Genomic DNA, 10,264 nt, shown 5'->3' on the forward strand with positions numbered 1-10,264 from the left:
TTTCATGTAGGCAATCCATGGTAGAATCAAAGAGTTGTTAAGCCACTTACTCCAACCACCCTCTTAATATAGCTACAATATCCCCCACAAATGGCTGCCCAGCCTCTATCCCCACTATTCCGCTAAGTAATAGATTCCATTGTCAAACCATCAAAGAGTTTCTTTTCTCTCCATGGTCACTCAAAATCTACCTTCCCAAGCAGAATCAAAGAAATGTGGCTCCTTTCCTACTCTAAACCATGAAGGTAAAATTTGCAGGAGTAAGTAATGGTTTCAAGGTGCGAAACTGAGCTCAGTCACACTGGTCACCTGGAAAGAGAATAAACTGAAAGGGAGATGACCAGGGACAAGTATATGTGTCCCAAACTGAATTAAGAGGTTAGTGATCCATCCATTATTTGCTTAAACATAGATCAAAGTTTATATTTTGGGAAAGTATTGAAAATATGGCTTTGGGGCCATATAAAGCAGTGGCGGTCAGCACTAACATAGCTGACCTTAAGAAGCAATTTGAGAAATTAATGGAAGACAACGACATCAATGACTATTAGTCTGGTAACTAAAGAGAACCTCTGTATTCAGAGACAGAATACCACTGAATACTGAGCGGTGGAGACACACATTAGGGAGGAATATTCATGCTTTACATCTGAGTTTCCAAGAGACACCTGGCTGGCATCTGCTAGAAACATAATGGACGCTTACCTCTTCCTGGGTGGGCACTTGTTGTGGCCTCTCATGCTTGGCTGCCATCTCTGGGCAGTGAGAACAGAGCACATATGGCCAGGCAGCTGTTAGGGGAATTCCCCCTGGCTGCCTGGGCAGCTGGCTCGGCTTCCTGCTGCATCTCAAATTGACCAATCATTGGCCTCTTCTGCAGGGGGGGAAGGTGTATCGCAGGCTGAGAGGGCATTGGCTGCACACGTTGTGGTCCAATTCAGTAAGACCATTTTTAAGTTCTTAAACTTTAGAGTCATTATTCTGTAAATTTGGTATCCTCCATTGTAGTCTTTGTTTCTTGAAACTTTGCTTCTTCAAACTGTTGTTCTGCTGTGTTAGGCAGTTTGAAAGTAAGTACACAGAACTAGTACATAGACTTCACTTGCATTTGCAGCTACATTCCATCATCTGCATTAATTGTGTGTGTGTGTGTGTGTGTGTGTGTGTGTGTGTAAATATATATAAATAAAAATACATAAAATATAATTTATTATTTATACCCCACCCATCAGGCTGGGCTTCCCCAGCCACTCTGGGTGGCTTCCAACATTTTAAAATACCATAATACATCAAACATTAAAAGCTTCCCTAAACAGGGCTGCCTTCAGATGTCTTCTAAAAGTCTGGTAGCTTCTGGGTCATGTGGCCAGCATGGCTAAGCTGCTTCTGGCGAATCAAAGCAACTGGATTTCTTCAAATCTCCATCTCTGCTTGCAATTATTTCCATTCCAAATCATCATTGTAGCATATTGAAACGACCTTGTATTTTCTGCATCTATTTGTATTCTACACTGGCTTAGTTGATATTTTCTCACACCTGAATGTGTGAAGTGACTCCATTGTAACTCTTCCAGCTGTGCCCAATGAAATTCTCCTCAGACTGGACCCAGGGAAATCAGTGGAGCCATGTTAGCCATGTCAATGGGTCTACTCTGATTATGACAAACATTTGAGGCAGTATAGAAGTTCAGCCTTGGGCCTTTAATCTGTGATGGCCCATTCCCAAATGTAAATTGTCGCTTCATGTTTCAGCCATCAAGCAAGTATGAATTAATTAACTTGCTGCCCCTCACCTTAAGATCCCAGGAAAGGTCACAACAATTCAAAATACATAATTAAAGACCATTTAAAACACTGATCCCAAGAATTGCGAACTTTAGATAAGCTATTACCCAGGGAAAATGGAGAAAGAATGAATAGTCAGGGCAGAGAAGCAACAACGTAATTATAAAGGATAAACATTTCGAGACCAAGTAAAGGGTTTGGTTTATAAAAAATGCAAGATGAGAGTTCAAGGAGAAGACAAGTAAGACAAAATAACAATAAATAGTGGAAATACAACCTGCCTGCGCAAGGCACAGATACCAGCTGAACTTCGGGGTGGGGTGCATTTGTCGTGAAAATGTTAATGCAAGGGGGGGGGGAGACACTACAAAAAGGAACAAAAGCCAAGAGCCATTTGTTCTTGCTTGTGTTGTATGCGAATCCTTAACAAAAATATGAAAGCCTCAGTTTCTTTACAATGTCTAGAAAGTCAGAAGAATAAGTTGAGGACATTAAAGGCATATTGTAGGCAGCTGTGATGAATTTTCAAGGTTGAATGGGCGGGAAATATGAGGTCAGTTCAACATGTTGCAATGATAATTTAGAATGGGAAAAGTTACAAGTGGAGAGGGAAACACTCAATCTATTAATTTTACTTTTATGTATGAATCAGTGTTTTTTTAATTGCATGGTCAAAGTAGACAAATGTTCACATTCACTATTTTCACAGGTTGTTGTCATAAAGTGCAATGCTTTCTTCCCCTATGATAGTTATGTTCAAGTGAAAATCATTATTTTACTCAGTTATTTCTTCTTCTATCTTATGGAATTTAAAAAGCCACCATGTATTAGTTCATCTCTAACTTATTTCTTTGTCCTCTTGCATTTCCATTTTACTCATTTGTTGTCCAAGGCTGGGTCTAAACACATCAAAGAAGCATTTCAGAAAAACGTGTTGTAAACTTTGTTGAGAAATTGCGTTGGCAAAGATGAAAGTCCACATCGCCTTCTGCTGCCACAGTGTTAGAATGCATATAAAATGATTTTTCTTTCCCCATCTAGTTGAGTCCCGAGTTAAATTCTGACCTTGGTTTCCATCAGCATATTATTCACCAAGGCAATAATTTTCCTTTAAATTTTCCATCACCACCATCACCATTATCAGAAAATCATTTAGGGCAATCAGTGTGCTGTATGCTATTTCCAACACGTGCATCCTTATCGCTTTTGATCTGAGTTTTATTGCTCTTATTTTTTGCATCAAAGGGATAAATATAGCTGTTGAGTGGCTTATGTGATTTGTGGACTGGACAGCATCTAGCTGGTACAGCAATAGAAAACTTTCTTCTTTCAGAATCCCCTCTATGTTTGTTTTGTTGTCAACTCTGTCAAGCAACATTCTTTTTCTTTGTAGAAAACCCCTTGCAACACATAACATTATATTAATCAAGTCTTTACAGTTTGTGATCCAACAGGCCAAACACAGACCACCATGTATGTTTGTGGAAGGTAGGAAAAAGAGGGTATTTACTGAGCTCTTGATGGCTCCTGAGCCATTGATGGCTTAATGGATTACAAGTTATGCATGCAATGGGCCCTGAAGCTGTGGCTAGCAATCAGCTGATAGGCGGTTGCAAGGGAGCTCCTTTGAAGCCAAGTAACTTGTCAATCAAGGGCTTTGCAAACACCAACAATCAGCTGATCACTGAGACAAAAGCTTTGGAGCCACTTGTGGAGCAAGGGGGCATTGCTTAGCAAAAGTGGCATTATGGGCCAAATGTGGAAGCCTGTCAGGCCTAATCAGGACTTACCTTTTTTTATCTCTTATCAATAACCTTTCCTTAGCACCTTGCTGTTTCAATAGAATTTGAACCAGATTTCGAGGTACCTCCTCAGGCAGAACATCTGAAAGTTCCTCACTAGCACCTTACAGTAGTCTTTTGATCAAAAGCAAAATAAATGAGGCAAATTGAGAGGTTTTTGTTTGGGTGAAGCCAACTTTTTTAAAGGCCTGTGGAATTCCCATTCATTACTATAGTGAATGTTTTGTGCCATCTGTGTTACTTTGTAAGTCAAATGAATGTGGACTATGCAATGTTTGAGTTATCAGCAGAACACCAGTGATGCTCAGTAAAGGCTATCATCATCATCATCCATCCACCCGCCCATCCTCACCTATGGTTACATTATGAACTGCTCAAAATATTGAAAATCTGTGCCTTCAATTTGTATATGAAAGATTAACTTTAGGAAGCCAGATATTCTGCCTTCTGCATTCCAACATTTTTTAAAATTTATTTATTTTGACTATCACACATCTTGTCTGGCAAAAACAAAGCAAAACAAAGCAAAAAAAACCGTTGGTACTTCTAAAATATTTTGGAAAGCCTTCAGGTGAAAACAGATTTGAATAGGATAATTAACCTTGACAGTAATTTCTTCATAGCTGAGCCAAATAGCAGTCGAAAAGATGAATTCCGTTTTCACAGAGTACTAGGTTCTGATGGGCTGGAAAGAAGCTATAATGTCTTCATGGGAAGAATATTTTCTCAAAACATTTTTAAACAAAGTACTAAGAAGTCTTCCAACATGTATCTTGTTAATCAATGGCCTGGAAATAAGCATGCGTCTCATAGAAAGTAAATTGGAAAAGAGGACTTGTTCTTCACAGGATGCTATTCCGGAAGCGCCATTGAGATTATTTCTGAACCATCTTCAAAATGTCAGAGCTACCCAGCTAGAGTTACAACAAGCACCTGAGATGTCTGACATCATGTACACCACCATCTTTGATCTGCTGCCAGGCTGGATATGGCTTTAACAGCAAAGAACAGCTTTATGTAATCTGAAATATTCCTATCCCAAATAAAAGGCTTCTGCCAGTAGTACCAACACTATTAATTACACTCCAAGTCCCAGGCTAGGAATATGGAAATGAATAGTGGTTTTGCTTGCAGAATGTCAAGAATAAAGCAGCCATGTGAGTTAATTAACACATTGTAGCAATTAGAGTAAACACCTTCTATACAATGTGGTTGTTGTGTTGTTCTCTCTATAATGTATTTGAGTCAACAGCCCTATCTCGATTTTCTCCTGAATTGACAAGGGGGGAAGTAGGGAAGAACTAGGTAGTTGCAGTGCCATCCCTGTTGGTGTCTCTGCTGCCCTCCACACACTTTTAAATTAATTAACCAATGTATTTATTTTACAAATCTACAAACTGTTTCACAGCCGTTAAAGCCATTGAAGCAGGGTATAGTATGATAACACGATATAACACGACCAAAGATTCCAGTTCCAAAACCAGTAAAACCATGACTACAATTGTAAAACCATTATTCCATAAAATGGCTCCATCACAGTCATGGAACAGCAGCGGTCTGCACCAGGGAGCTGGCTGCACTCACGGGTGCTCCCTGTGTGACTTGGCGCGCAGATTGTGCAGGGATCTAAATTGCATGGCAGCTTCCACAAGCACAGCCGTCTCCTTGCTGCAGACGTTTGCCCTCCAATGCATTGAGGGTGACAAGCGCCTAGCATAATGATGGAATGGAGAGAGGGAAGATAGCAAACCCATCTCCACTCTCTTTCATGTGGTTGTCATCATGTGAGGGAATTGAATGTTCCAGCAGGGCCAGCTAGAATCATCCTTTTAATCAGGTATAGAGGTACATAGTGTACACACATAAAGGGAAGACAGCAAATATTATAAGAAACATTGGGAGTTCCCATGATATACAGAGACATGTACTATACAGTGGTACCTCAGGTTACATACGCTTCAGGTTACATACGCTTCAGGTTACAGACTCCGTTAACCCAGAAATAGTGCTTCAGGTTAAGAACTTTGTTTCAGGATAAGAACAGAAATCGTGTTTCGGTGGCGCAGGAGGCCCCATTAGCTAAAGTGGTGCTTCAGGTTAAGAACAGTTCCAGGTTAAGAACAGACCTCTGGAACGAATTAAGTACTTAACCCGAGGTACCACTGTACATGTATCTGCTTACTCGTGGAATGTGTACTCAGCTCCAACTTTCTAGACATGTAAATAGATGCAAGTGCTTATTTCTCGAGATGCCAAGACACAGTAGATTTCTGTCGACACCTGCTTTTCAAGTTTTCTCTAAAGGCCTTCCATCCACTTTTTCAGAAAAGGACTCTGGGAATAATTAGCCAGGATGATTATGTCAGCTCAGCACAGTAACAACACGGAAAAATATGCCCGCAGTGAGATGTTTTAAAGACAGTTGTTTTCTTTGTCTGGTTTTCTAGTTTGTTTAGGGCTTAAAATTATCTCATTACCTGGCATAACTTGTTGTTGTTTTGCACAGTCCGTTTTATAATGCTGTCACCATTTGCATCTATATTTCCTGTATTCAAAATGGAAGTAAAATAAAAATGGAAGCAGGGAAGAGCAACTTCAGGAGATGTCTGAATGATTTGCCACTAGGCATGGCTTCACTAAAATAAATGCCTTGGAAACAATGGTGTTTCTATGTACACTTAACAGTCTACATACTGAAGTGTCCATGGCCCATATGACTTCCCTCAAACTCTTGGATCTTTGGGGGATAGGCTCCACATGCCATTCTGTGGTCACGTTGCCTTGTTACAAGGGAAAAGGCTTTCCCTGCCCATTCTGGAAAGACAGCTATAGATACTCTTCTGACAAACTGCTTGTTTTGCTCAGTCCTTGGTTACATGCCAAAAGGTGGTGAAAACATTTTAAATTGTAGTCAACTAAGTTTTACTTAGCGTAGACCTATTGAATTTAACAAACGTGACTAAATTAGGTTAACTAATTTCAATGGGGCTATTCTGAATAAAAGCAAGATGAGTGTTGCAACCACAGAATTGTCCGTGACTGGACTTAACAGTCAAGGGTCCCTTTACCTTTATTCTGAATAAAACTCAGATACCGTTCTCCACATTTAGAACGCATTCTGGAGTGGTGTGGTTTTCCAAAATTGTGCTGTGTTTGATATTTTCACTGTTTATAACACTTTTTTGAAACAGGAATTCATTTACATACTTGTAACCATAGCTGCCAACGTTTCCCTTTTTTTAAAAGGGAAATTCCCTTATTCCGAATAGATTTCCTCGCAAGAAAAGGGAAAAGTTGACAGCTATGCTTGTAACCAGTCGTCAGTCATGAATGTCACTGAGTGGCCTTGGCCAAATTACCCCCAAGCATAACTTACTTAATGGGAAACCCGTTTTCTCCCCACTCTCTCTACAATTTTCCAATCACACTTGGATTCATTAAGCAGCAACCATATTAACTATCCAAGACAGGGAGCAGTCACAGTTTCAAATGTGGGGGTGGATTGGTGTAAGCAAATCAATATCATGCACCCACCATCCAAAATTTAATTATAAATAAGTGTTGAAGATTAGACTGCTATGATTAAGAGATAGGGGAAGGCATGACTAATACCTAGACTTTGCAAATGGGCAAAAGTGACATAGTGCAGTTGCTTTGCTGTTGCAAATTTTTGGAAAAGGAAATCTCGCCTTGGTTAGTGCATTTTGCTTGAACATAATGGGAAACAACAGCTGCAGTGCTATAATTATGGGCATTTCAGCCATAAATCTATTCTTGAAAATGTTTCTCCAGTCACATTCCATTTTTATTCTCTATTTACTAGCCTTTTTATCTTCCTGTTTTTCTTTTCGCAGCCCGAGATGTAAAACACAAGAGACCAAGTGCATTAAGCTCATTAATGTCAGCTAGGTTATAAACTAACAGATTCTAGGTTGATATGCTGACAGTGTAAGTTATGCAAAATACTTCAGTGCATTGAAAAGTATGTTTTAAGTATTTCTTTCAGTTGAAAATGCTCGGGTGGTATTTATCGTTTTGCAGTTCTCCTCTACTTCTTTCTCTCTGTTTATAACAGCGTCAGTTTCAAAGCCAAAAAAGATCGTGGTTGTCATATTCTTTCAAATGGCTGATTGATTAAATTCTGAAGTCACTGAGCCCACTGACAAGGTCACTTTGAGCTTGCTACATTTCTTTCAATGTGGCCATCAACCATTTGTACTTCAGAACATAATAAAAAGCTAGACAAGTAGCATGAAATACAGCTCAAGAATTAAGAACTTTATGCTCTGGTAGCTTACCTTGGAAACATCTGCACAACTGTGTGACCTCTGCTTTCAAAATTGAATATAATGACGGAGGATTAAATCCAGCTAGTTGTAAGAAGCAGATAGAAAACCAAGCATATTTTGTTCATCTGTTTACTCTTACACATTCTTCCAAAGAACTTGCCCCTACTTTTATTTTAAAAGACAAGCCAATGGGGGAAACTACGCTGCGTTGTCAACATGGTCAATTCAATTGACATGTAACAGATTAGAAATCCAGGATAATTAATGCTACAATACTTTAATGGGCTTGAATTTGCAATCTGGTGCATCTAATGAACTTTTATGATTTATTTATTTCTGAAAAAGACATAAGGACACAGGAAGTTGCCTTATAACTGGTCCGATCTTGGTCCATCTAGGGTGCTTGATGACAGTAAAATATGCTCGGTGGCAGTTTCTGAAGACTTAACAGACAATGTCGCTGACATGAGCCTCTAAGTGGCTTTTACCTCATGCCAGATTTCCTAAACTCCTCCGGTGACAAATCCCAACTGTCTCTTTCACTGACAGTTAACTCCCAACTTGTCAGAACTTCCAACCAATCAGAATACCATCCAGAACAATCAGAACACATGGACATGATTCAAGCCCCACCTACAAATTCTCAAAGTGATCATCTTTGGGTAAACAACTTGGGAAGCATCTATATGAAGTGGTATAAAATATTATTTAAAAATAAAATAATAAATACACATTGCTTTGCGTTCCTACTGTTCTGTAGCTGTCATAGATTATGCTTGATTCAGCCAGAAAAGTCTAGCCACAGTCACAGACGGATGATTTTATTGCCTGGCCTTGATGTTTAGAAGTGTCTGGTCACCCTGTGACCTGTAAGGCAGGGACTGGGATTATCATCATCATCATCATCATCATCATTATATTATTACAGTGGTGCCTCGCAAGACAAAATTAATTCGTTCCGCGAGTTTTTTCGTTGTGCAAGTTTTTTTGTCTTGCGAAACACCACTGCATTTAAACACTAACAACGGCGGGGAGGGGCGGGGAGAAGCAGGATAGCTGCCGCAGCCGGTACCTCAGACTCACCCGTGCGTTGTGGCCACCGTGCGACGCGGCTGCGGGAAGGCGGCGGGTCTCAGGAGCGCGACTCTGGCTGCAACGCTGGCTGCTGGCGGCAACGGCTCTCTGACGGGAGCGCGCAAGGGGGGTGGGCAGCGGTGCGAGGCACTAACCATCAGCCGGAAGGTGGGAGGGAGCCGGAGGAGCGGGGAAGCGAGCGTGCGTCCGTGTGTGCGTGCAGTGACTGTCGCCATGACACGAGAGGCAGGGCCGTTTCGTCTAGTGAAGCAAGCTCTTAGGAAAATCCGTCTTGCGAAGCACCTCAGAAAATGAAAAACCCTTTCATCTAGCGAATTTTTCGTCTTCCGAGGCATTCGTCTTGCGGGGCACCACTGTATTACCTTGCTGCTCTCCTAGGAGGCAGCACAGAAGGCTTGATCAGTTCCACAAAGGCAACAGTCTGCACCATTTGACACTTTGAGATCGCCAATCAGCCTTTGCAGCACTAGGGGAAACTACCCAAAGCCCTTCAGAGCCAGAGAGAGTCCAGGTGTAAAGTCCTCCTCCTCAATGTGCATGCTAGTCTATGGAATATCTCCAGTAAGTTATTTATTTACTCATTATATCAATATCTTGCCCTTCCTTCCAGGGTGGCAAAGAAACAAATGATAAAACAAATATAATGATGATTAAAACATGAAGAAGGTACTCCGCAGACACCAAAGAGACAACAGAGAGCTGCCACAACAACATGAAAGGCCTGATTCCTATAGTGTGCAGAATGGACCTTCTGATAAGAGGTGGCTGCAGGAGGCTTTACCTTCAGAGCACCTTCAGAGTTGATTGTGTCTACAAGGGTATCACAAGGGACGCAGGTGGCGCTGTGGTCTAAACCACAGAGCCTAGGGCTTGCCGATCAGAAGGTCAGCAGTTCGAATCCCCATGACGGGGTGAGCTCCCATTGTTCGGTCCCTACTCCTGCCAACCTAGCAGTTCGAAAGCACGTCAAATGCAAGTAGATAAATAGGTACCGCTCCGGCGGGAAGTTAAATGGCATTTCCGGTCACTGCTCTGATTTGCCAGAAGCGGCTTAGTCATGCTGGCCACATGACCTGGAAACTGTCTGCGAACAAACGCTGGCTCCCTCGGCCTATAGAGTGAGATGAACGCGCAACCCCAGAGTTGTCTGTGACTGGACCTAATGGTCAGGGATACCTTTACCTTTACCTTTCTTCCAGGTATCCTAGTCACAAACTGTATAGGACTTTATATACCAATTAGCTGGGTAGCTAACTGTGCCATTATTTCATAACGTAGTGGTGATTTCCTGTG

At 41.2% G+C, this 10,264-nt stretch overlaps 1 long non-coding RNA gene across 1 annotated transcript; it reads right to left on the reverse strand.

The window, feature by feature from the left end:
- Positions 1–5,926: 5,926 nt before the first annotated feature.
- On the reverse strand, positions 5,927–9,465 carry LOC310675428. Its single transcript, XR_014510142.1, has 3 exons — positions 9,334–9,465; positions 7,886–7,957; positions 5,927–6,132 (listed from the first exon to the last, which is right to left on the reverse strand). It is a non-coding gene; the product is annotated as an uncharacterized lncRNA (long non-coding RNA).
- Positions 9,466–10,264: the final 799 nt, after the last annotated feature.

Source organism: Podarcis tiliguerta, assembly GCF_965153285.1.
Source record: "Podarcis tiliguerta genome assembly, chromosome: 4".
Taxonomy (NCBI): domain Eukaryota; kingdom Metazoa; phylum Chordata; class Lepidosauria; order Squamata; family Lacertidae; genus Podarcis; species Podarcis tiliguerta.